General features: G+C 44.4%; 1 protein-coding gene across 1 annotated transcript in view; it reads right to left on the reverse strand.

Moving 5' to 3' along the window:
* ATXN1 (ataxin 1) overlaps positions 1-25,727 on the reverse strand; it is a 138,278-nt gene that overhangs the window by 52,975 nt on the left and 59,576 nt on the right. The window contains exon 2 of the mRNA XM_010216966.2: positions 21,943-22,066. The gene's annotated coding sequence lies outside the window, so the exon portion shown is untranslated. The remainder of the gene's footprint in view (positions 1-21,942; positions 22,067-25,727) is intronic.

The raw sequence follows: 25,727 nt of genomic DNA on the forward strand, positions 1-25,727 counted from the left end.
GGCTTCTCCGAGCGCTCCTGGTCTGCCAAGATGCGGCGGGGATATTTATAAATCCGCTGCAACCCTCCCTGGCTGGGCTCAGGGGAATGGAGGCCGCTCCGTCCCCAGCGGGCCAGTGCGGGGTGACGGGGCTGCGTGCCAGGAGCAGGCAGCTCCACGGCAGGTAGCGCAGCGCTCCGGCCTCGCGTGGAGACACTGGAGAGAGGCTGCTGACCTGCGCCCTACGGCCGCGGCCACTTCCCGGGGCTCTGGGAGGCTCTCCCGCCCCGTTCCAACTTCAGCAAAACATCCTCCTCGCGCTGCTCCCGCTATCTCTTGGAAGGGGAAATATTTTTATTTTCTTAGTGCACAGGACAGTATGATACGTTAAGACCCAACAGGAAGGCCTCTACCCAAAACAAACTTAATTCTGGGGAGAAACTCGGCGCCATGAACAATTCAGATCACAGAAGACCAAAGGCGCGCGTGCCCCCTCGGCCCTGTGTCGGGAAGGAAATGCCGCGGCAGATCCCACACAGCCGGGAGATGCCCTAGTCCCAACCTGTGTGCTCCAATCTGCAATAACCGCACCGGGGCCACGGAAGGGCAGGAAGTCTTGGTACTGGGCTCCAAAGACACATTATTTTGTCTGGGAGAGACAGCAGGACTCCGAATACTCCTGCACAGCATTCCTGAGTGGTTTCTTCTGCACGCCACATGAGGAAAGCAGAAGACATTCCTACTGACAGGCTGTTCCCGGGAGGATCTGCCGCTCCCGTGAGACCTGCTCCCGGCGTGATGCTCTCCTGGTGCTGAGGGGGCTGCTGGCCAAAGCCAGGCCTCGCTGTCGGAAGCGAGGAGAGCGCGCGTGGGAATCGCTGGCTTGATTTACCTCCAAGGACACTCCTCAGCAAGGCTTGGGATGGAAACAAGGCTGCATTTCTGCACACAGAGGGCTAGCAATCCTTTAGGAAAGAAGCTTTGATAACTGCAACTGAAAAACATCACAGCTGCATATGAGCAAGGCTAATATGAAAGCAGCATTTCCCAGGCCTACAGAGAAATGCTGCTAACAAGCACAGCATGGAAAGCAGCTGAGAAACAGGAGCTTTAAGCCAGCTCTAGAAGTGCTTTAGGCTGGCAGGGAAGAGAGAGATAGTTGTGATTACTGAGACATAACCCATGAGGAGTTGACGACTATATTTTAGAAAACTGAATGCACTTGGGAAAAGCCACGCAAAGTCAGTCACGTCAGGATCAGCACATCTCAAATTCCTATAAAGGAGTCTTCTTCCTAAAAAGGAGTCTTTTGCTCGCCACCACCCAGAGAAGTGGTGAGATAGCCCTGGTGCCACTGGACGACAGTGGATGCCCACCTCGGACGCCTGGGAAGGAGATGGCACGGCCGCCTGACACACCTGCCAACACCTCACGCTTCCGCACGCTCCTGCCCTCTCTTCGGGAGGAGCTGGCTTTAAGCTGGAAAGGCAGACCACTACAGGTGCTCACAAAGGTTAAGCAAACACATAAGCGCACTGTTCTGTTGTTATTTCTGCAGTTACAGGCTCCTATCATAGATGTAAGCGACTGAAATATTTGTGTTTTGCCCTACAGTATTCCACAAGACAAGGACCGCCTTGAGAAGCGCTCTGTTTCCTGGGAATCTGAAGAACATCAGTTGACTCAGCACTGGTGCCAATAGGAAATGGCCCAGCACTGCTGACAGAACAAGAATATCTCCCTTTACCAAGAGTATTCCAAAGAGATCATGCAAAAATTGTAGGCCCAACCCCATTTTCACTGCACTTTACTATGTTGCAAGCACTCTAAGCAGCCACTCTGATCCACTCTAATCCACCCACTGCTGTATTTCTGGTAATGACTCACAAAACCCCACATGATTCTGATATTTTCTTGATAAAACCAGATGCCAAAATGAAACTATGCATTTGCTTCTTGATTTAAAAAAGAAAGCCAAAACTCAACTATCTGATATTAGTAGCAAGCTGGTGGAACATGAAACAGGCAGTCATCGTGTGGTATTGGAATAAAGTAAATTCAGGCACACAGATCCCATGCAGACAGCGTTTTGAAATCAGGGCTCTGCATCCTACCACCAATAATTTGTCTTGGCGTATGCTGTGACTTACAGATGTTCAAATAATTTTTTGCATATGGATAGCAAAAGGAGCATTAATTTCCAGAATGACGTGACTGTGCGGTAAGGATAATAAGGAAAAACTTTCAACATGTATCCAGTGGGACAGTCAAACAAGAAGCCAAACTGTTCTCAAATGTACTCAAAGTGTTCCTCATGAAGTCAATGACCGACAAAGCATGCAGATCCAATGACAAAATCTAGACCAAATTTATATTAGTCTTTCTTCCTCTCATTTACAAACTCAAATTAAATTTTACTCAAACAACTTCTAATGAGATTCAGGAGCACAAAACATATCGAAGGATCACAGTGTTCACTCAGCACCACAGAACAGTAACTAAACTTGCTCTGAAAAATGCTTGACTATTTATAGAGAAGCCAAGGGAAAAAAAAAATGAAGACTCTTGCTGGGTCGCGTTTTCTTTCTTTCTTTCTTTTTTTTACGCCATTTGGCAGCCTCTTTATTTGAAAGCAGCCAAACTCCTCTGTGCTTCTGAGCAAACTAACAGAGCACTGGGTGTGCTAAGGTCACAGCATAGGAGTACTTCAGTCTGGGCTACAGTTCGGGACACCGCTGCATGAGTCGCCTGCCCTAAAGCTACGCAGCTCCTACCGAAGTGTGTCGCTAAGGAGATGCTTCCCTAGGCTGCTCCTGAGAGTCCTCAGAGGACTCCAGTCCAGCGCCTACTGCAGATTAGCGGCTGACATCCCGTTCACTCCAAGGGATGCAGGATCAGGGCAGGGGAAATGGACCCATAGCATTAAGTCCAAGCAAATGGACTTAGCATTTCTTCTGAGTGGCCAGCAGCCTGCAGGATGCAGGAGCTTTCAAGCAGCATCAGCGAGCTATCTGCATGGTGAGCAGGGACAGGATGCTGCAGCAAGCCCACCCCTCGGACAAGTGGAATGTTTTCGCTGCAGAAAAGAAACCAGATCTGGGGTGAAGGAGATGGCTTGAGAGAACATTCTGCCTGCACAGGCCAAAGCCAACAACTTTCAATTCATGTGATTTCTTATTTCTGTTTTTCTTTACTTCCAACTTAATATACTGAATGAGTTCCTGAAGAGAAACAAAATAGTATAAGAAAAAAACAGCCAAGTCATACCAGAGATATGTCCCAGCAACACCTAAAAAGCATATATGGCTCTCCAAAATGGAACAAACTGTAAGAGACTCTGCAAGGGAGTTTCCATGTCGTCCTCTCTACAACAGCATTACCACCACCAGAAACCTCAAATATGCGCCCACCTTCTGCCCCAGCTGGGCAAAACGACTTGTTTTAAGAACTACCATTGGGTCAATGAACCAAAGACTGTGAAAATGCACTGTCAGCAGGTTTTAACACGTAGCCTCCATTGCCCGGTGCTCTAAAGATCCAGACACCCAGCGCACACAAACTCCACATTATCTCCTTATCCTGAGGTTTTCTAAAACAAAAACATAAAAAATCCCTAAGGCAGCAAAGAGGAGTCACTTTGGAAAGCTGAGCAGCACCACCAAAACACCCTGTTAACCTTATTTTGGCAAGGTGAAAGATTTGCATGACACTTTTTTTCTCCTACTGAATGTATTTACTCTTCAAATCGATTTCCTCTGTCACTATTTATTGCCGCACATTGCCCAGTGCTTCTGAGAAACTGCATGGAAAATCACTGTGTTATACTTGTTAAATTGACCCTACAGGGCCGTACCACCGGCACTTGCATCACCCCAAGAAGCGAGGCTGCCAAAGTCATGCTGTGCATGTCATTGCTACACCCATGAGAAGATGCAAACTGGACTCTAGCGTAGCTTCTTCGCGGAGTTTTCCATCGGTTTTACAGAGCCTTTTTACAAAATGCCAATTTACTTTATTTTCCTACAGCTTATTGCCAGTGTGAGATGTTTACAGCTTTTACACAAGGCAGATTTAATAGTTAAAACATTAAAAGACATAATTAAATGGATTTTGGAAACAGAACATAGCCTTCAAAGTGACAACATAAGGCACAGGACTTTGACTGGAACAAAGAAATGCTAACATATCTCCTCAAAGGTGCAGAACCATCTCCCTTGCATGTTCAGAGAGGCACAGCTTTTTCTATTTTTTATATAATCTGTAAAAGCAGAAATATTTGCTTGCAAACTATGAAGGGCCTGAATCCAGTTACTGAGTACACATTTCACTCACACTGATATCAGAATGGAAGGCTGCCAACTTAGTGCCTTGGCTGGCATTCAAACATGCTGATTGCTGAGCCTCCTTGGATTCCGAGTGCACAATTTGAAGAAAAGAAAAAAAAAAGAAAAAATCCCAAACACAAACAAAAAACCTCCACAAACATTTTTGAAATGCTACAGGGTTCACTGCCCTCCCCTTTCCCTTCTGTAAATTTGGTCTCCAAAAATGAGTATATACAAGTAGCATTCTGTGTCAAGAAAAGCAGCTCGGCTGTTTGGACTTTATCTACAAAGTTACGATACAATGAGCGCTAGATTTTTCCTAGCCAAGCAGTTTTCACACATGTAACAGGGGCCAGCATTCAATCAAGTCAGCAAGGCAGGAAAAAAAAGTTTTGTTTATACTTTTACATGTTAAGTTGAAAAAAAAAAAAGAAGAAAAAAAAAGAAAATTGGAGTGTTCTGAAACTTATGTCACCGCCGGTAAGAAGCAACAGAAATACTGTATGTCTTACACAAACCTTTCTTCCATGAAATTACCTAGAAGGATTTGATCCATTTAAATGCAAGCAAAGAGCTCCTCAGTGTGCCCCTACACTGAAATAGTTCATCTCTGACAGCTTATTTAAAGGGGCTGGCATTATGTCCAACCCTTACTTTTCCTGACGTGACAGCAGATGTTGTAGATCAGGCCACTTAGACATTTCAATTGAGCTTGACAGGTGTTTTTTAATAGGCTCTACCATACATTAGAAGGGGGCAGCCCAGAACTGCCAGCGCTTTATCACGGCAGCTTAATAAGCAAAGCGGACGCCTTTCAGGGCATTAGCTTCAGAGAGCACGAATGGAAGTGACAAAATCTGAACTATACGGCCATATGCCTATAACGAAACCAACCAACGGCACGTGCGTTCGGGCAGCTTCTGCACGACCAAAGAACTCAAACCTCTCTGTCATTGGCAGGACGGGTGTTCCAAGCGCTATGACGACTCCTAGGAATCAGGTACAAGCACCGAGGGGCAACTGCTCGGGCTAGTTATTAGCATTTGATTTATGCTAATCAGCCTGAGCGGAAGGGAGCATTAACTTGACACATTTATTTAACTTTTCACACTATTGTTGTTATTTAAGGTTCATGATAGCCAGTGGCCTCAGTCAGGATCCGATGCCACTGTGCTCAGCATGGCACAAAAATGCAGGCACCTTGCGTGTCCTTCCTTCCAGAAAGGGGGATTTTGAGGCTCTGTCTCTGCAAACCTTTATGCAAGTGCTTGTCTCCAGGCTGGGAGCAGGGCCACAGGAATTAACAGCACATTTGTCTTGCTGGAGCGAGGCAGGTGCATTAAGCCATCATGAGAGCATAATGCAACGCATGAAAACAGTCATGCACAGGGGTAAAATCCAGGTCCCAGGAAAGAGAGAAGATTCATGCCAGTAACCGGAACGGGAAATTGACAGAATTTCAGCTTTTCATGTGCACATGTGCACAATTTATAATGTAATTCAATTTTTCTTTGAAGATAATTTTTGGGGGTATTTGCCAGAGAAAAGCAGCTAACGATTCCATCTCCCTCCATTTCCAGACACTCAACCTTAGAGTCTCAGAAGTCACTGTTTGGGTGATCATAACCACTCACGATCCCCAAGTTAGCCTTTTTTTGTTTAAATCCGAGCATGCTTTTTCAGACATAACCTAATTAAACCATTGTCCTGGTCAGATAACATGTTATCAGTATTTTCGTATTAATTATCTATTATCATTATTTTAACTGGAATGGATTTAAATATTTTTAAAATTTAATCACGAGTAGGGACAATGGGAACTTTTCTGAGCTAGAGCCTTAAAACTAACCTCTTCAGAGCACTGGCATGTGAAGAGTGAAGAAGGAATCCCTGAGAAAGGGGTCGATGCCACCAGGAGCCATTTGAAGGCTGTCAGAATCAGAAGATCAGGACTAGAAAACTCTCCTTCCTCTGTCTTTTTGCAGGTGTTTCAGAAAGGAGCCATTTCTTAGCCCCAGCAAACCACGAGCAGCGTAAAGGCACCCTCTAAACCTCAATGTCATCTCACTTTCAATAAGCTGGAGAGGCTGCTCAGCTCAGGGGCAGGTGAAATGTTAGCAAGATGTCCCACTTCCCATTCTTCCCCTCACCACAAAAAGAACAAAGATTTTGCCTATAACAGCAGAATAAAATAGAAACATCAGAAAAATACTCACTTGAGTGGGCTGTGCTAACCATCCAAAAACAGTGCAGCAGTTCAGGATGAGGGAGGGCAGCGAACTCCAGTGCGAGGCCGCTCCTCCACAACTCACTTGCCCCTATCTGTTCAAATACCAAAAAGACCTTGGAGCAAATTTAAACCCCAAATTTACATACTGCTGTTGTGGCATGAGGAGTAAGAATTTCTTTTCGGTACTGCAGGCTTTTGTTTAAAAATGTAATTTTTTGTTAGCATCTTCTGTTCCTCTTCCACATTCCTCTGCCGCAATTTGTGCCGCAGCTCCCCGAGGCTGTTTCAAGGTCCCATTGAATACGCCAAGCCCTTCACATGAACTTGCATCCTTGCAGCACAAAATGAAACAGAAGTGGGTGAAAGAAAGAGAAACCACCCCTTAGCCACACACAAATTCTGTGTATTTTGCATTTCGCTTCTAAAATGCACTGGCAGCCCACACCAAAAGGCGTCTCCTATTTTGAAAGAAAAGTGACTTTGAGTCACATTTGTTTTTATCATTAAACATGATGATATCAAACACCACCTCCTTTCTTGCTTCTAGCTTATAAACAGGGCTCACCTTCCCACGTCCTTCAGAGTCCTGCCTGCTTGACTCAGCACTGTGACCGCTTTGGTGCCTTCAGACCACCCTGTAAGTGATGGAGACGCATGGGGAGCCATCCCCAGCTGTGCTGCACTGCCATCCAGGTGGGATGCAGACCTGTTCCCATCGTGAATACCACAAGGAACGTGGAGAACAGGCCCACGAAATGCTGCTTCTGCTACCAGCAGAAAATACCTGTTGCTGCCCAGACCCCTTGTGCTCCATCCCTTTCGTGATCAGGATCCTGGCCTCTGCGGAGCTCCCCAGGGCCGGCAAGAGGAATTAAGGCTTCCCTTCTAACTCTCAGCTCCAACTTTTTTTTGTTTTTTTAATTCTCAAAATACCAACAGCAACATTGATTCTTTTACAACAGGCCTTTATCAGGCTTTAAAAAAAATAATCAAACCTGCTTACTTCAAAGTCACGCTCTCATAATTTTAGCTGGCACATCATGAACAAAATGGTCTAGAACTAACCTCAAACAGTCATCTGGAGAAAAACAACATATTTTCCCATGTCATCACCACTATAGCACATACTAACCACAACTATTCCGCCTGTCAATTTTCAGTTTATATTATGATAACTTTACCTAAAAGCATTTTGTGGTTCAAAAACAGCAAGTGCAATGCCAAGGAAACATTTGCTGAGCTGACGAGCATAGCAGTGCTGGTGTGAGGAATATGCTTGCTGTACAACGGGAAGTGGAGTCAAAAGAGATTTCACTGGGGACAACAGACTTCTCAGGAATTCCTGAAAACACTGGTTTGGGTTGGCTTAATCCAGCAGTCTAGTCACACACAGCAGGTTGTGAGAAAAGAGTCTGCATTTAGTGCCTAGGTTGTGAAGTTTTCCACAAGGACTCCAAGAACTGCTATGAAGGGGAAAAGGAACATTTTTTTTTTTAATTGCATTTACCATATCCACCTGCATTAAAAGGAAGGTTTTCCAAGTCTCACCAGGTATCTAAGAGAGGTAAAAAGTAAAGATTCATGCGAGTCAGGACAGGGAACCTATCTGACAGGTATAAAAGCAATGCATTTTTGAAGAACCCTAGCAAATACACCTTCAGCCACAGAAGTGCATGTCCCCATGATTCATAAGGAACACGCATTATATAGTTCTGAGTTACTTCACTCATTTTTAGGAGGACAAAAGCAAACCCCTCATTAGCAGAGTGCTGTGGTTCCAGTTCTATGCTTAAAACTCCAGACTTTGAAAATCATACACCCACGCGCAGGCTTCAAAAATATTCTCCTGCTACTCTGCTGCTTGTGCCCTCACCCCAGAAGCAAACAAGAAGTCACCACATCACTCCTTCATGATCTGGGGCAAGGACGAGATGGTTGTGACTTTAGCCTAAAGCTAGGGACAGCAAAACAAGCAAAAAAGGACTTGAGAAACCTGTAAAAACACTCTTGAACTTGTGGTATTTGCTCTTTCTGTTGATTTACCCAAAGCCTGGTCACCAACCCACCACGCAGGTTTCCCTATCAGCTAGTTCTGCGGGCTGAGGGGGCGACTGGAGCTGTGCTACGATGGAGGCGGCTTGCTGGGCCGCACGGCCGCTTGTCCTCGGAAGTACTGAGGCTCCCTAGGTAGAAATATGAGCACCCAGACCTGCCAAAGCAGTTCAACTCTACGCATGAAGGGGGAGGCATTTTCCCTTCCCCGTTTTGGTGGGAGACACGCTGAAGGTGACTCTCTTGCTCAGAGGAGAGCCCATTTCATGACTGGCTGGCTTCCAGGGAGGCCTGCATGTCCTCTCCAGAAACATCTGCCTTGAAAGAAGGAGGAAATGGTATGAAAGGGGCAAGGAAAAAGCACCTAGGAGCCCTGCACCTGAGCTTGTATTTATTTCAAAAGCATCAGAGCGGTTATCTGGCTGTGGTGCCCCGCAGCCAAGACTTGCACAGTTGGCAACACAAGTTTGAGCAGATCGTTCATGATCTCACGGTGAGTCTAAAATAGACCACATCCACAGATCACAGCATACACAGCTGCCCTCCTCCACTGCTGACAGCAGTTTATGTCAATGAACATACTGCCCCTAACACACACCGAGCTTCTAGACACCAAAGCTACTCTTTGCTCAAAGCCTGAACCATGTGGTGCCCAGTCAGAGCCTGCTTTTCACTCTACTTTCCCCAGTCTCACTGGGGGAAATTCTAAGAGCCACTCTGAGAAAAGCAGTAGCATCACAAGTTGTATCCAAATGCTCAATAAACTAACCTCAATTTTTGAATACGAGTATTGCAACTCAGCAGTTCTACTATGGGATCCCAGAAAGCATTAGACAGTCTTAATTTAGCAAGAGCAACTGCATATTATGTCAATGACAGAAAATCCCAGGGTAGGGAAGAAAATATCTTGAGTCAACAGACTGAAAAACAAGACTGCTGGATTTTTGTTTGATTTTACAGCATGCTTGAAGTTTTCAAGAAGAAATTCAAATATAATACTGAATCTCTTTAAAATATTACTTCTCTGCTTCAAGCTTCCATTACTCTCAGAGCATAAAATGCAGTTTTCTTTGAGATTTTTTTAATACCAAAAGCATGCATTGCAGTTTAGGCTTTACCAGGCTTGCAGTATTTCAGCATATGTCTAACTTGAAATCAGTGAAGCCAACTGAAATCAAAAGGGCAAAGAGGTGTTAAATGTTAAATGCATCCTGATGTTGTCCTGAACATGAATTAGACCTAAAAGTCTAATGTGATTAAGTGTCTCTAAATTAGGTCTTCTATGTTCACACTGCTAAGAATAAGCAAAAATACAATGTACAAAGGTATATTGTATAAAAGGGCAGGAAAAGTTCTGTCTTGGGAAGAATGACTATGTGCAGAAAAAGCAGAAGCCTCTGGGCACAGGATTTAGAAGGAAGATTAACACGGGCAGGCCAAGGATAAAGATGAAGGAATGAGAGTCAGAGAAGTTGTTACAGATGGCAGAGCCAGGTGGGATTTAACTCCATCGTCTAGAGTGGAAATGAAAACGAAAAAAGAAACTCAGTGCTAGAAGACTATATCGGACTGACAGAAAAATAAAAAAGAAATGAAATCAGTAGAAGGAAATTTGAGGCAGAGTTATGAAATAAGATCTTCAGAAATTAGAAGTGCAGCAAGAACACTTCAATCAGACAGCACAAAGTGGTTTTCCTTCACATAAGCATATACAAGCTTCCAAGCCTATGCAGAGCGCACACACTCTCCTTTGGTCAATACATGGGGCTTCAGATATTGTGTGGACAGCTTCTTAGGAGACTAGTAACAGCATGTGGTGTCAGGAGCAATGATTAGTAATATCCAGATAACAATGGAAGCAGTGGGATTGGGACATTGTGCATAAATTAAAGAAGGAAGTACATCAGATGGTGTCTTGGCAGTGTAAGTATAATGTCAAATTTTAAAAAGTGAAAAATAGGCTAAATGTGATATGAGTTATTAACAACACCTTGAAGAAGTGGAGGAAAGTCACAAGCTTTGGACATTTGAAACCAAGTAGGGTAAAACGGTTAAAAATCCATTGCAGGAAAATGTCCTGTCTTGTCAGGAAAATAGCCAGGATGACCTACATTAATAGGTCTTCTGCACCTCTTACTTCAATCCATCTATGCAACCAGGAGGCACAAGAAACTAAAGCAAAAGGAAAAAAAAAAGAAGAAAAATAAAAAGCTAGCAGAGAGAGCTTTGAAACTCTTCTGCTCAAGTTTCATTCGAACACAGGGTTTTCTGCCAGCAGTGAAAGGTGATTCACCATGTGCCTGATCTAGTTATCTCATTCAGTGCCCAACGTTCCCGCGAGGCGATGCCTGGCCCATTCACAAAAATCACAATGTGCTGAATGAGAGAGATTCTTATTAAACTAGCAGGAAAACTACATTTGCACAGAAAAACGAACCTTAAAAACTAACCTTAGAGACATGACCAATCTTGACTTTCTGTACTGAAAGCCTGACCTAAAATCTGAGAGGTCAATAAAAAGACTCCGAGACTTCAAAGATGACTTTAGTGTACAGTATTTTTCCCTGACTGGCATCTTTCACAGAATCACAGAATGGTTGAGGTTGGAAGGAACCCCTGGAGATCATCTAGTCCAACCCCCCTGCTCCAGCAGGGACACATAGGGCACGTGGCACAGGGTGGCATCCAGGCAGAGTTTGAAGATCTCCAGAGAAGGAGACTCCACAACCTCTCTGGGCAGCCTGTTCCAGGGTTCTGTCACCCTCACAGTAAAGAAGTCACTTTCAATCAGTCACGTTCCTTCATGTCACCCTTTCTCCCCTTCAAGGCAAATAAACCTAAAACCTGCCTAATTATATGAAAAGAAGTGAACTGAAGGTGGTTCAAGAGTCTTGGTCTTCATGTATCTTCACATATCTTTGTAGAAACCATGGAGTCTGCAGTCATCTGGCTATTTATTTACTTGTCTCCTGAGCCCAGTGAAAGAATGCTTACCCAAATATTCCTTAAAAAAAAAAAAATCAATTTGCAAACCAGTTTTCTCTTGCAAAGAACAAACTCACTCTTCTAAGAAGAAAGATGAATCTGATTGCTCTAATCCATCTAGGCTTTATCTGGGTGCCCAATCCATCTAATGGTTACAGCCCTGTCTGTTAGCACGCTCGGCACAAAGTGGTGCTATAAACCAGGCACTAACTCTTGCATATATTTCATGCCTGCTCTTTCAGCCTTGAGGATGTTTTCTTCGTTAGTCAATTTTATCTATTGTATATACAGTACTATTTAAAAACAGCACTCAAGTGTACAAGATAAACATGTGCTCCCACTGAGTTACTAAACATGAAATAATAAATCTGCATACCCACGATTATTACTACTGCTGTGTCGCTGCCTTCAGCATGCCGAGTAACACAAAACAGCAAGTCAGAGGCCCTGTGCAGAAAAAGGTCAGTGCTCTACAGGCACAAACAGAGCTTTGTAAGGGAGAAATCCAGTGGCTGCTGCAAATGGGATGCGGTCAGATTCTAAACATGTGCAACAAGACACGGGGAGATGTTTCTTCACAGGAACGACAAAGCTTTTCCACAAGCACCCATGACTACCCAGCCTTGTTCCTCATCCCCCTGCCCATAAAGATATTTAATTGTCTTTGAGACTCCTACTTCCTGCCAGATTTCGTGGGAATTAGCCCAGAGGCAGAGTGGTCGGGAGGGGCACTGGGGCAAAAAGACAGACAGACAGACACCACCATCACATACATCTCACTTCTTCAGAACACAGGCTAGAAATACCCAGGCTCTGAAACAGGGATACTTTGGAAAACATTTCATAATGCTTTACCAAAGAGTAATATCAGTATCATTATCTTCATTTTACAGCCAAAGCACCGACTGGTCATGACACGTCTCACGTCACTAGTCAGGCAGAGGCTGAGCAAGCAATAAAGGTTGTGTCTTTGCAAGCCAGTGCTCAACCAACGGAGTCATCCCAACAACACTCTGGCAACAACGCTCTTCTAAACCCTCTTCATTCTTTTATGGGGGCAACTCTGGGAGTGAACTGGAAACTGCCCATCTCAGCCTAACCAAGGATCAACACTAAAGCTGCAATTCTGAGTGACTTTTCCTATTAAGGTGTTCCTGACAAGATCTTACCAGGCAGCTTGAGTGAAACCAGTTGCTGATATGCAAGATGTAAAATAGGTGAAATATCTGCATTGCCTCAAAAAAACAAAAAAACTATGTATTATTTTGGTGTGTGTTTTATATAAAACAGACTTCCTTTAATAGATGAGGAGTAGAGCTCAATCTGAATCCAGCCCATGTTGTACACAACTCAAGTGGTGCAGAGCCAGCACAGACCCAAACATCCCCTCTAGAGAACAAAACACATCTTTCAAGTATAGATTGCACTGAGTCAGTGTTTACATACTGATCTGCTAATAAGCAGCACCAGGAATTCCTGAACGCAAGTTGTATTTTTATTACCATTAAACACTACTATAAGACGTACCCCGTTCGGGCACTTTAAATTACGAGGGCTGTTATCATCCCTTACATTATCAGCGCTTTGCACAAGCTCGCAACTGAAGCAGCCTGATAAGAATGTCTAAAATGTCTGCTATGTTTTAAAACAGCAAACTCTTCCTTTTCAATCCTGACCCAGCCATTTCATTTAACAAAGCTTTTCCTACTCTTTCAAAACACTTTCTACTCATTTAATGGCTGGGATCATACTGAAGGTCCTGGAAACTGCTCGTCTCCAGAACAGTAGAGTGTAGCTCTTTTTTCATGCTGGTGGCTTGATGTATTTTAAGGACTACCATTTCATAACATGGAAGGGAACATGGACATCTGTATTTGACAAAACATTTAACTATCACACTTCAGGCTTCACACACAGAGCATTAACACACCTTCTAAATGAAGAAAATCACACAGAATCACAGAATGGGTGAGGTTGGAAGGGACCTTTAGAGATCGTCTAGTCCAACCCCCCTGCTCCAGCAGGGACACCTAGAGCACGTGGCACAGGGTGGCATCCAAGTGGGTTTTGAAGATCTCCAGAGAAGGAGACTCCACAACCTCTCTGGGCAGCCTGTTCCCAGTACTCTGTCACCCTCACAGTAAGGACATCAGAAAACTGTAACTAAATTGAACAACCTGTCAAAGAGAGAGGAAGTTTTTGTACTTGTTTTCACACTTCCAGACTCACTAAGATCAATATGTACAGAGGAGAGTGTGTATGTGTGCATGTTCATGCACATTCATTCCCAGCTGCATTTCTCAGGAAGGTGCTGGTGTGAGGAAGAGAACTCAGGAGTGTAAAAGAAAATATTTCTACTATAATGAGCAGATATTGTTTCATTGTGGTCATATGCAGGAGGAGGAGAAGGGTTCTTTCTTTCTTTTTAAGTAGCTCAAAATTGTTCGAATATTAACTTCTAAAACCCGGCTGCTGTAAGCTCAATGCCTCTGAAACAATACCTCAGAGGAAATTTATCAATAGTAGCTTTCCTAATTTAACCCATCAACTATTTTTTTTTTTGACATTCTTGCACACATAATAGGTTGGAAAGTCTGAAGTCCTATTTCTTCAAACTTTTATTCCATCATTTCTGTTTGTCTGCCTGGGAACTTCTGTCCCCTCACCAACCTGCTGCTGCTTTTGGAGCTCCAGATCACCACATCTAGAGCCAGGAGCACAAGAGCAAAGTTGTTCATGCTCAACAAAGCCAAGAGCACCCAAAGATGCTGGGCTGCACACACACCTTGGAGAGCAGGGTGGCTACCAGCACTTCCTCAAGATCTTCCCTCATGCTAAGCACCTTTACCGTGGCTCCAACAAGTCCCCCGAGGCTGAGTGAATCTTAAGCCAACATAATGTACAACTCCAGGGGCTACCTGCCCTGCACGACCACACAGGATGGGCACGAGGGCTGGCGTGGGGCCGGCTCAGACACTGACAGGGCACACGGCAAGGCAAGGCTCTTCAGACACACTCGTGTGAGCGCGGCCAGCAGAAAAGCAGCGCCGGCAGCACCCCGCGCAGCCTGATTAGCATGAGCAGGGAAGACACAAGGGGGAAAGCAGGACTAATTAGCCTGAGCAAAGCACCTTGTCAGCTTGGGAATCTCTGCATGAGGCTCTGAAGCACAAACAGAGGTACTCATCACGACCAAGCCTTTTTCACTCCGTACAGTCAGCAGGTATTCGCTATGCCCAGGAAGCACCACTGAAGCAATGTATCTTGTCAGATGAGAGCAAGCACAGAGACTCCTCAGCTCTTAATGCTTTTCTCTTGAAGTGAATAACTGCCAGGGTCTCACAGATCGATGTATAATGAACGCTTCTCTCATTGCATGCGCTTAGATAACCCAACGGTCTTCCTTTGCATAATCATTTTTGAGAGAGGAAGACCTTGTAATGTTTGGCATTTATTTGATTTTTATGTTATTTTATGGCTTTCCAGGTGCTCAGAAAAAAGGAAAAGAAGAACATAGTGTTAATAATACTTCTACTACTTCACTGTACATTCCTCATCTCAAAATACTCTCCAGATGGAAGAGGTTTACTTGTAAGAAGGAAAGCATAAGGCAGACTGAAGAAAAGCGATAATCCTATTAAAATAGTAACAACAGCAACAAAATCCAGAGCTAATTTAAGAAGAGGCTTCACCCAGTAATGAAGACACATAGAACAGCGCAGCTCACTCACCCTTTCTGCGAAAGCCATCAGGAACAGTGAGACTGTTCACTAAGGCAAATCCCTTCAGTTGAACTGGTTTGACTGGTAAATGATATATAGAAGGAAATGCTTGTACTTACTTCTCCTCAGTCACTCTGTTGGCTGTTCCTCAGGGTTAACTGAAGATATTTATACTAACATTTTAATGGCTTCAAGTGAAAGCAAAAAGAACCCTGATAATTCTCACTGTGGATCTGTGGATTTAATGGATACTTCTTAATACAGAAATGAGTTAAGAGGACCTTCCTACCTCAAATAGCAGTAAGTGACACAGACTGAATGACAAAGGGCCAATATTTTGCTTTTCTCCCATAACAAACTGCTTCTTTAACAAAGTTGCTTACAATACCTGACTTTACAAGAAAACAAATATGCCCTTCAAAAAATCCAAAATAGAGTTAACTATGTTAGCTGTGACCATGAGAAGTGTTAGCTGCTCCAAGGCTCTTCCCATTGCTCTACCCTGAGTATCAAGCTCACTTTTATTTCACTGAATGTTGATGTTCCCTGAGGCTTCTTTTTGTGAACTATTTGCATCAGAAATGCTAAATCAGGCTGTTGAGAAGACAGGTTTTATTTATCAGAGACACAAATTCCCAGCAGATGAAGCCTTAAAGTACAGTTTGCCTCTCCACTGAAAGGAATCTCTGCAGCTCTGGTCACACATGTCCACTCGCAAGGGAAGCCAAATAAGATTTTGCCCTGCTTCTTTCAACCATCATAGCTTTTGCCGTGTTTTCGCAGGACAGGCTGCAGTTTGAATGCTCTTAAGTGACGCACACAGAATTTATAAACCACCTTGGTTCTGAATGAAAGTTTTCTGGAATGGACACAGTTGAATAACCTTCTTCTTCTTACCTGATACAACCTTTGATTCCCAAAGAGATCTTTTCCAGAACAACTGGGTGCAATAAACGTGATTTGCCACAGTAGGGAGAGTTTCTCCATTATTTAAAGAGCTGCTAGGATAATCCATTAGAAATAAATAAAAGACTACAACTTCTCAGGTTTCCTTAGCCTATCTCTTGTTCTGACATATCTGCAGGAAAAGCAACTAAGAGCAATCCTGCTAAATTGCTTCTTTATCTTCCTTCTCTTGACCTCTGTGCCATCTGGGCCTCTGAAACATTCATCAGCTTGGAAACACCAATGCTGTTTAAGAGCCAGAAGCATAAAACTGAGAAGGAACACAGCACCAATACTGGCAGTTTCTCTGAGAGCATCTAATATTCCTACCCAACAGAAGCAGCTAGGGTCAACACGCCTTGCAGGCCATAAACAGAGCTGGAATAAATATGAATGAACAAGTTGTTCAGAATAGTATTTCTACTAGTAGATCTCACTATTACTCCTAAATAACCCACCAGTGACAGCAGCCTTTCTTCTTGAATGCATGCATCACAGAGGAAAATGGAAGAAAACTTGGAGAACTTAATTTACATTCCCTCTCTGCTAGTGACATTAAAACTACTGGCGCTGACAGGAGCATCAGCAGGATGATAGACTCTGCCAGTATCACTGTAGACACACTCAACCAGCTCACCATTGATGCTCATTCACACAGTAGCATGACAGAGAATCAATAAATGGGAGTAGAGGCAGAACAGCAGCAAAAGTAATATTTAAGCAGCCATGGGACATGCACATTTTAATTAGCTCCCTGCCAGACACACCTTGGAAATACGAGAGCAGCTTCCACACTGTGCTCTGATCTGCAAAGGCTGGCTTTGATTTCCTCTTGATTTACACAGAAAGTCTTTTGGAGAGAGCAGTACAAGCGTGTGCAAGGACTTGAAGTCTCTCCAACCAAAAGCACCACATTAAAAATAAGAGCAACCACAGACTACACTACTGAATTGCAGGAGATGTTTTTCCCTTGTGGATCACACTGCAACCATCCTTCCATCACAGCCCTTAGCAAATACGTTCACCTGCCTTCCTTCCTTCCCTCGCTCGCTCCAATGCGTGAGTGCAGCCTGGCCTTCTAACAGCAAATCATGGAACAAAGCTGACAGCAAAAAGCTGGGACAGCAGTTAAAGTGCCTGCCAAAGAGAAATCTGTTTGCTCAGGCAAAAGCTGTTCTCAGTCCAAACATGGGAGTCATAATCTTAGAGCCATTTGCTTGGAAGACAATGAAGAAAAGGCACAGCAGACTGGCAAACTATGGCTTGCCACAGTAAGAAAAGAGAACGATCTTTGTGCTCGGATTTCCTTGCTCGGCAGGATAAGTTTTACAAAGCTGACAACTGGTAGCAACATGTAGTGGCCCCAGGCACCATGCCTGCCTATCAAAGGCTTGGATTTTAGCCCTGGAGAAATTACAGCTTCTCAGTTCTCTGGAAGCTATATAGGCCGAGAAGAAAGCAAGAGCGAGTAATAATTTTTAGTTAGGTCATTTATTTTAATACATGGATTGCAGGCTGTAAGCCACAAACTCTGGGATGGCTGAGGCAGGGAGAGAGTAGAAGGAAGAAGGGAAGGAGTAGCACGAGGATGTCTTGTATTTGACAGGACAGTACGTCCATAGGATACAAAATGCAACCAAGTGGGGCTGCTGCAGCTGCAAAGTTGTCTGCTGGAGCGGCAGGGGCTGGCACACTGCACGGAGAGCACGGAGCCAGCACGGAGCCAGCAAAGGGGTCGGAAAGGGGTCGAAAAGGCTCAACTCTCAAGGAGGAAAAAGAGGAGGGCAGCGATGGGTTGGAGGGTGGCGAGTCCAGGAGGCAGTGAGCAGGAACGCGACAAATTGTCACCCACGCTGCAGATGCCCGTTCCCGCTCCTCTGCACGGCAGGGAAACAACGTGGATCGCATTGGGCCGGAGCGCTGTGTGACAAGATAGGTCTGTGTCACGTGCGGCCAGGGGCCTGTGGCTTCGGCGATGCAGGAGGGAGGGAGCCGACCTGGAGCACAGGAATGCGCACCATGACCGGCTTCGTACTGTACAGTGCTACTGCAGCATTTCTGCAGCATTCCTTTTAATCCCATATTTATCCATTAAATAAACTGCCAAACTTCAGGCCTGCTGTTATCTGCTTGAAAGGGACCCAAACCGTCTCCACCTCCTCTCCTGAATGTCAGCCTTGGGCCATTCCTGTCTCTCCGTTGGGTGCATGTGATGTGAAACAAAAGCCAGGAAATAAGACTTTCTGAATAAACATTTATTTGGTGAGAAATACTTCTGATTTTTGGCAGGGACATGTCAGAAACCTGAAGCCCTATGTATAGCACACCCACAGAGCGCAATTTCTATTTACAGGGAGGCTGCAGCTGTCCATAGCTCTTAATGAAGAATAATGCCTGGGAATAAATCGCTGCCGTTTCTGAGAGGCATTTCTCAAATGACAGTGATTCTCCCTCCTTTCCCTCTCCCTGTAAATACTAACTGGCACGAAGGGGGCAGTTGCTTGGAAGCACAAACACACGCAGCTCTCTTTTGTCCACAGCCTGGTAATTTCTGCAGGAGGCCATGGAGTGGCTGAGCACAGGGAGACGAGAGGAATTCAAAAGCAAGCACGTTCAGAAACCTTCAGGCCGCGCGTGTCAAAACTTCCCGTCGCTCCTCGACCGTGCGCAGCTCGTCGGCGCTCAGGCAAACGAGCGCACGTCACGCACAGCCTCGCCAAGGCGCTCTCGGAAAACCCCTGCGAAGGGCTCATTCCCTGCAGTCCCCACCGCGTGCTTCGGGTTTCTCCAAGCGGAGTGGGCACGGGAGGAGGGAGATGCTCTGAGGAAGGCTGCGCCAGGGTGGGCATGAGCCCTGCCAGCCGGCGCAGGAAGCGGCCCTGACACCAGCCCCGCAGGCTGCTTGCTCCCAGGCCCTGCCAGGGCCGCCGTGCCAGGAAAAACAGCCCACAGCAGGGCTGAGGGAAGAGCGTGAGGGAGCGAGGAGCCGAGGAAGAACACGCCAGGCCAGCGGGGCGGTGAGAGGCCATGCCGACGCCGGGACGCGTGCGGGGCCTGCGCGAGGCCTGCGGCCACCTGAGGCAACGGCTGCTCTCCTGCTGCCCGCCCTCTGCCCAAAGTAACAGCTCCAGACAGGAGATCAGCCGAAGCTGCTTCAGTTACTGACGCATACAGGATCCAGAGGCTTATTTTCTGATTCCCACAAACCGTGCCAGAGATTTTAGCACAAGTGGAAAAAAAAAAAAAAAAAGTGAAGAAATGCCTGCGAGCAAGGCACATGAAGAGTTTATTCATTGCTCGTGTCCGAATGTGTTTGTGCATGTGTGGCAAGCGCTCCAAAAAGGCTACAGTGCATGTTTTAGGGTTTAAAACAACTCAGGGCACTGAAATCCTACCAAAAAGTTACAAAACCTTATGCTGGAAATCTCAAGGTGCCCTCTTGCAGCAGCAAAGGAACCCCACCTCCCTCTGCTTTTAGCTCTGCCTAAGCAAAGTAACATTCCTCCTTAACAAATCCTCACAGCATCTCTTTCCTCCCTGCAGAAGCAGAATATGGACTTGATTTGTACCAGCTCCACTATTCCAGAAATTGGTTTCATCCAAATGAGGAGAGCAGGAGAGAAGAAGGGAGAAAAATTGTGCTGTTTAGTAAACACTCAGTTTCTAGGTGGATACCATGTGCTGGTCCCAAATTACTGCCCTCCTGATTCCACCTCCTCCAGGCCTGAAACTTGCCTCGGTGGCAGAGCAACGAGACAGACGGGAACAGAGTAACTACTGTTCATGGCAGGGAAGGTTTAACCTCTCTTCATATGCTTCAATGCGACAACTCCCTGCCAACATTCAAGGAAGGGAGAGCAGCGTTTTTAAGTCAAATGACTGCATGCTGGCATTTCCTGTGAGCAGCAAGGGTAGAAATACCACTCCTCCTCATTTATGGTCTTCCCGTCTCCCTGAGAGTATCCCGGGAAGAGGGGAGGGGAGAGGGGGAACCTGGCCGCCTGCCTGCTTGTGACAGCACCGTCCTGCAAGCAGCAGTGAGGTGACAAAATAGGTTCTCAGGGAGTCGTGAAGAGCTCTCCATCACCTGCCAGTGACTCCTCTGAAGAAGCTGCTCCAGGATGCCTGGGCAGGAGCCGTTTTCAAGAGTGCTTTCTCTCCATCTGTACCTAGTGAGAAGAGTGCTACTTCTTGCCAAACCTGGGCTTCGCGGGTGCTAATTCAGGGTTTTGTCACCTCAACAACATACCACCGCATGGGCTCCTCTTAGAGCGTTTAGGACAGGGCAGGATGCCATGATCACACCGACAGCATCTTACACAGATGCTCCATCACCTGCCAGGGCTGATGATTACATCCTCCCCTACACGCTTTATCTGGTTGATCTTGGGTGCCGCAAACCATGCAGGACCCGGAGAACGCTCTCCTCGGCGTGAGGTAGCACCGCTGTTGCAATCAGTGGAAGCAATTGCAACACCTTCAACAAACAGCTCCTGCCATCCCAACAACTTTGCATGCTAGGACAGTTTTTTTGATTATTATTATTATTATTAAAGGCCAGCCCTCCTCTGCTCTAGGATGTCAGCTCACAAACTAAGCCTTTGTGGTTTCAAAGAAGGCTTTCAAAGTGTGGGAATAAACTGATATGGCCACATCTGCTTGGATATGTAGACAGTGAAAAGCTTCAGGTCTTGCAGGCCCCTTATTCATCTTAATGAATTACTAACTCAGCAACTTAGTGATAGCAGCTACTGAGAACTCCAAATGTCAGCTTTATTAACTATTTCACATGCAGGAAAGGGGAGCGATGACAAAGATTTTTCTATTTCTTTGTAATAGCTATTTTGTAAGAGGCCCCTGAGAAAGCAACACCAGGGATTATTCTCAGATTTGGTAGGCAGAAAATTCTTGTTTTGCTCTGTTTGTGAGGATGTTAACATTTGAACTGCACATACTGCCCGTTTCAACCCAGAAAAGCCATAAACTTCATAAGAAAAACAATGAACATTAAAATATTCATGCCTTATCTTTAGCCTTTCCTCATGGGAACAGTTTCTCTTATTAAAGGCTACAGGACCAGGTCTTAATTATGTGACTGTTTTTCTCTGTGAAAGATATGCTGCTCTACCTCCCATGAGTGTGAACCTGTGAGAAGAGGCGCATTTGTATAGGAAATACATAATAATCAAACTAATATTAGCATTTGATCAAATTAACAGTAGTTTGCAACATCAGAAATGAACAAAGACAACCACAATTCCAACCTCTTAATTTGAAAATGGCTAAATGATATAAATCAATGTATGAGGATATATAATACTCCTTAACCATAACTATACACAGCTGAACAGTAATCCATATCATTTTCCAGTTTTGTTAGGTTACAATGTCACAGACCCTTCAAAACCAAGGTTAGGCATTTAGTTAAAAAACAACAAATAAAACAAAATCCCTCGAAACAACAACAACCAAGTTTTGCATTGAATAACGGTTATCAGCCCAAGGAAAAGAGAATCAAGATCTTTCCTCAGATATCACCACTCTGCCCTTAATCTCGTTAGAAAAAGTAGAGAGGGAGAAAAATTAAAAGTCTGTCTTTGCAGCCTAACCCAGACACCAAATCAACTACAGCAAACACTACAGTGCAAAAGTCACATACAAGGGACATAACTGCAAATGTATGTTATTACTGCTAGTAACTCACAACATTCACTAGGTTCTTCTTCAGGAAGTCCTGGATTATCCTTTAGCATGAAGATTTTTCAGAAGCTGACAGATCTTTCACAAGTTCTCACTGGCTTTCCTCTTTCAAATATAGTAAGATAGATCTGTAAAAGATAAGCAAAACAAACTAAGAAAGGAAAATCCATGCAGCTGCTCAGCAAATGTACAACTGATTCCAACAGCTCCTTGAAGCAAATACATTTTTAATGAGCTAAGATGGTGACGGAGAGATCCAGATCGGGTCTGCATGAAACACATTGACCTGTTACAGGAAGAGTTATTTGCTTTGTACATCTTATTAAAAATAGTTAAAATCCAGAGTTCAGAGTTGCTGAAAAAAATACATAATTAAAAAAAATTCTTGAATAGTTCTGTTGCCATAACAAAAGAAAAAAAAAAAAAACCTCTCTGGGTTTGCTGTTTTGAGAAGTGTGTGCAAATAAAGCCCTTAGTGTGCAAAAAGCTCTATTCCAGAAGACTTTTGTGTTCTCACTGAATTCCTCTAATGGAATACAAATACCTTTCTATTTTTGTTGTTAATTGTAACACTATAACAGATGAGTACTTAAAACAAAAAATATGCACACATACTTCCTATTCAGGAGTAGCAATTGTATTTTTCATAACTGAGATTTTTAATATTGTGAGGTGTTTTCACACTTATTTTTTGACCTGACCTACCAATATTTCTTTCTGGGACAGCTCTCATTTTTTTGACCAAATTCTATGCACCTTCTGCTGCAGAGGCAACAGTAGCCTGGAGGACATGAAAAATATACCATTTTAAGTGCCAAACTACAGTTTCACTCTCAGATCATATCAAACATGCACTCAAAACTATAAAAAGGCATTAAGTTATCCTCGAACTTTTTACTGGGGTTCTGGGGAAACTATTGTGCTACATTTTCACTTGAAGCCCACAAAAAAAAAAAAAAAAAAAAAAAAAAAACTTAGAATAGAGTTTGTATTTCCACAAGGCTTGAATTGGACTTTTTTTTTTTTTTTTTAATCTTCGGTTAGGTTCCCATGGGCTAATTGTGCTTCTTGAATTATTCTTCATCTCACTTTCTGCCACAAACCCTTCCTAGCTCCTTGCCCATAAGCCTCTTAAGACATTTCCTATCTAGTTTCATGAATCGGGAATAGAGATCCCACCTTCTAAGCATGCTGGTGCAATGCACGTTCCCTAACTGAAAACATAAGTAAAATAAAAATCTGCACCTGAGGTAGTCCAAGCTTTCCTCACAGTGAATGGAGAAAACCAGAAAATGATTAACCCGACCTATCTTAAACATTTGCTTTAGGATGGACTGAATCATCCTCTAGAAAGGGCTGCTCCTCTCCCTCCATAAAGTGACTCTAGACCATCAGCTCAGATTAGATATCTCCAGACAAGTGCAGATGAATCTCCCCTCGCGTGTAGGCAGGAAAAAAGTCAGACAGATGGACATGAGCAGTTCAGGGGTGAAGAGCAGAGGAGCAGAGGAAAGTGGGAGCACGCAACAGTGGTAGGCAGACGAACCTCCTCAGAAGAGTTTACGACGTAGTCTGCTGTGTCTAAATAAACAAAATGACAACAAAAGCCTCCAAAATCTAACCCCAAACTGTTATATTTTGCAACTGGATTCCTGGCTGAGGCTAAGCCCTCCCACAGCACCGGCACCCCAAGTTTGCTACCATGAGCAATGTGGATGTGTAGTCTCAACACTTCTCCCTGACAGGTGAGAGCAATGCAATAAACCTGTTACAAAAGCCAAAAGCCCATTGAGAAACACTGAGCTGGCCGTACAGCTCCCCCATGACACAGGCACTGCAGCTTCCACATCCTTCAGACCCCCAGCCCTGTGTTCAGCTAAACGTCGGGCTAAACTTTCAAGATTTTGGTCAACGGCCACTCTTCTAGTAGAACAGGACCTTACTGCCTATCTGATGGAGAAGCCTACAGTCACACACGACCTCATAAGCTGTTTTACTTTAGAAAGCAAACTAAAAAGAGGAAGCAAATAGAGCATTTTTAAGTCATTTGCAAGCTGCCGTTTTTTCCTTTAAATGATGTGAACCTCAAGATTAAAGAAATTCAAAATACATAAAAATGCATTATATATTTGGTTTTAAGTGTTAAAGTGAAACATTTCAGCACTTTCAAAATTACTTCTTCCCTCTTTTTCTTCCCTGCCCTCCCCCACTAATTTGGCAATCAACTGAAATCTCTCAAAAACTGTCATTTTGGACATCTTTATTATTTCACCAAGCTTGTCACCCAACACTTAATTCCCTGGTAAACAACATTTTGATGAACCTGAAAATGGACTCCAAAGAACTACTAGGAAATCCTTAACAAGTCTGCAAAAATGAGATGGTTTCCAATTATTTTAATAAGACCTAATGGGCCTTTTTTTTAATAAGAGCTGGGAGTCTTTAAGTCCATGCAGAGATTCTGCTGTTCCTGGCGATCTGTGGCAACTATCCTTGGACATGCACTTACATGTCGCGGGAAAGAGGACAGGAGGCAAGGCCACCAACCCACCCCTCGGGGAAAGCAAGAGGAGAAACCTTGTAGTCACCACGGGCTACACATGCCCCTTGCTTGCAGACAGCTCCCCTGGAGCAGATGCTGCACCGTGATCGCCCCAGCTAGTTTAACCTGCAACAACTTGCGCACTTGACCTTACCCTTAGGCACTTGTTTCTGCGACGGGCAACGCGCATCTCTGTAAATATTCCCATTTAAGGGAACGTCGCATCTTGAGCATGCTTGAGACTTAAAGGCAGCACAGAACGTGCTCTTCCCTGGAGCGTGCAGGGAGCCTCAGCTCCCAGCGACTGCCACGCAGGACACGTGGGCACCACCAAGAGTATTTCACATCCTCTCTTTGCCAGAGCAAAGGGCCCAGTTCTGCTTTCGATCACTGTGCTGTAATTTTGTAGCAACTCCTCTGCAGATGCTGAGGGCATGGGTTGCTTAGGGTATCTGAGACTGGTCTAACCCAGAGACCAGAAGTCCGCTATGAAAGCCTGTTCTTCCAGATCACTTCCGCAATGTGCTGGAAACAGGGATATTATTTTTGCAACCATCTTGTACTGCAAATAAGGGTACCTGAATAGAGAGAATCTGCCCTCTCACACACTTACAGCATGGCTCTGCTCTGCAGCGCAGAGTAAATACGAGCTGTGCTTTGCAAGTGAAGTTTCAATGTGATCCATGAATCATTATCATGTATATGGTTAGTGATCACACATTCACTATAAATGGGAAGTGTTACATAATCTAGCTGTTTTTACAGTCCAGCTGCATTACGGTTATTCAGATACCACAGCACAGCCCTGTCTTTGAGCAACGAGTACACTGAGCTGAAAGATGAAAACTGCAATCAAGTGATGGATGGACTTCAAATCAAAGCACATGAGAGTACTTCCTGCAAACTACAGGTTATACTCAGGGCAATCAACAAGAATCACAGCACAAGCAAGCAACTGCAAATTGGCAAAACCAAAAATCAGAAACGAGCTCTGTGCACTAGCCTGTATTTATTCCAAGAAAAGGTCATGCTCTTCATCTCACTTTGAAGAGCAGGCAGGCAGAGATGATCCTTTTTCCAGTCCTTTCCTGCAGTTTTTTCATTGTCTTTCCTTGCTCTCTTGCATCATATTATTTCGTTTTCCTAATTCACAAATCAGCACAAGCTAATAAAAATGTTTAAGAGACAGCAGTGGTGTTCTCGAGTTGTTTGGCTGCTCACTACTATCCCACAACTAATCCTTCAGC

The sequence above is a fragment of the Tinamus guttatus genome, unplaced genomic scaffold (genome assembly GCF_059628265.1).
Source record: "Tinamus guttatus ecotype Peru unplaced genomic scaffold, ASM5962826v1 Tinamus_guttatus_pri_ptg000131l, whole genome shotgun sequence".
Classification (NCBI taxonomy): Eukaryota; Metazoa; Chordata; class Aves; order Tinamiformes; family Tinamidae; genus Tinamus; species Tinamus guttatus.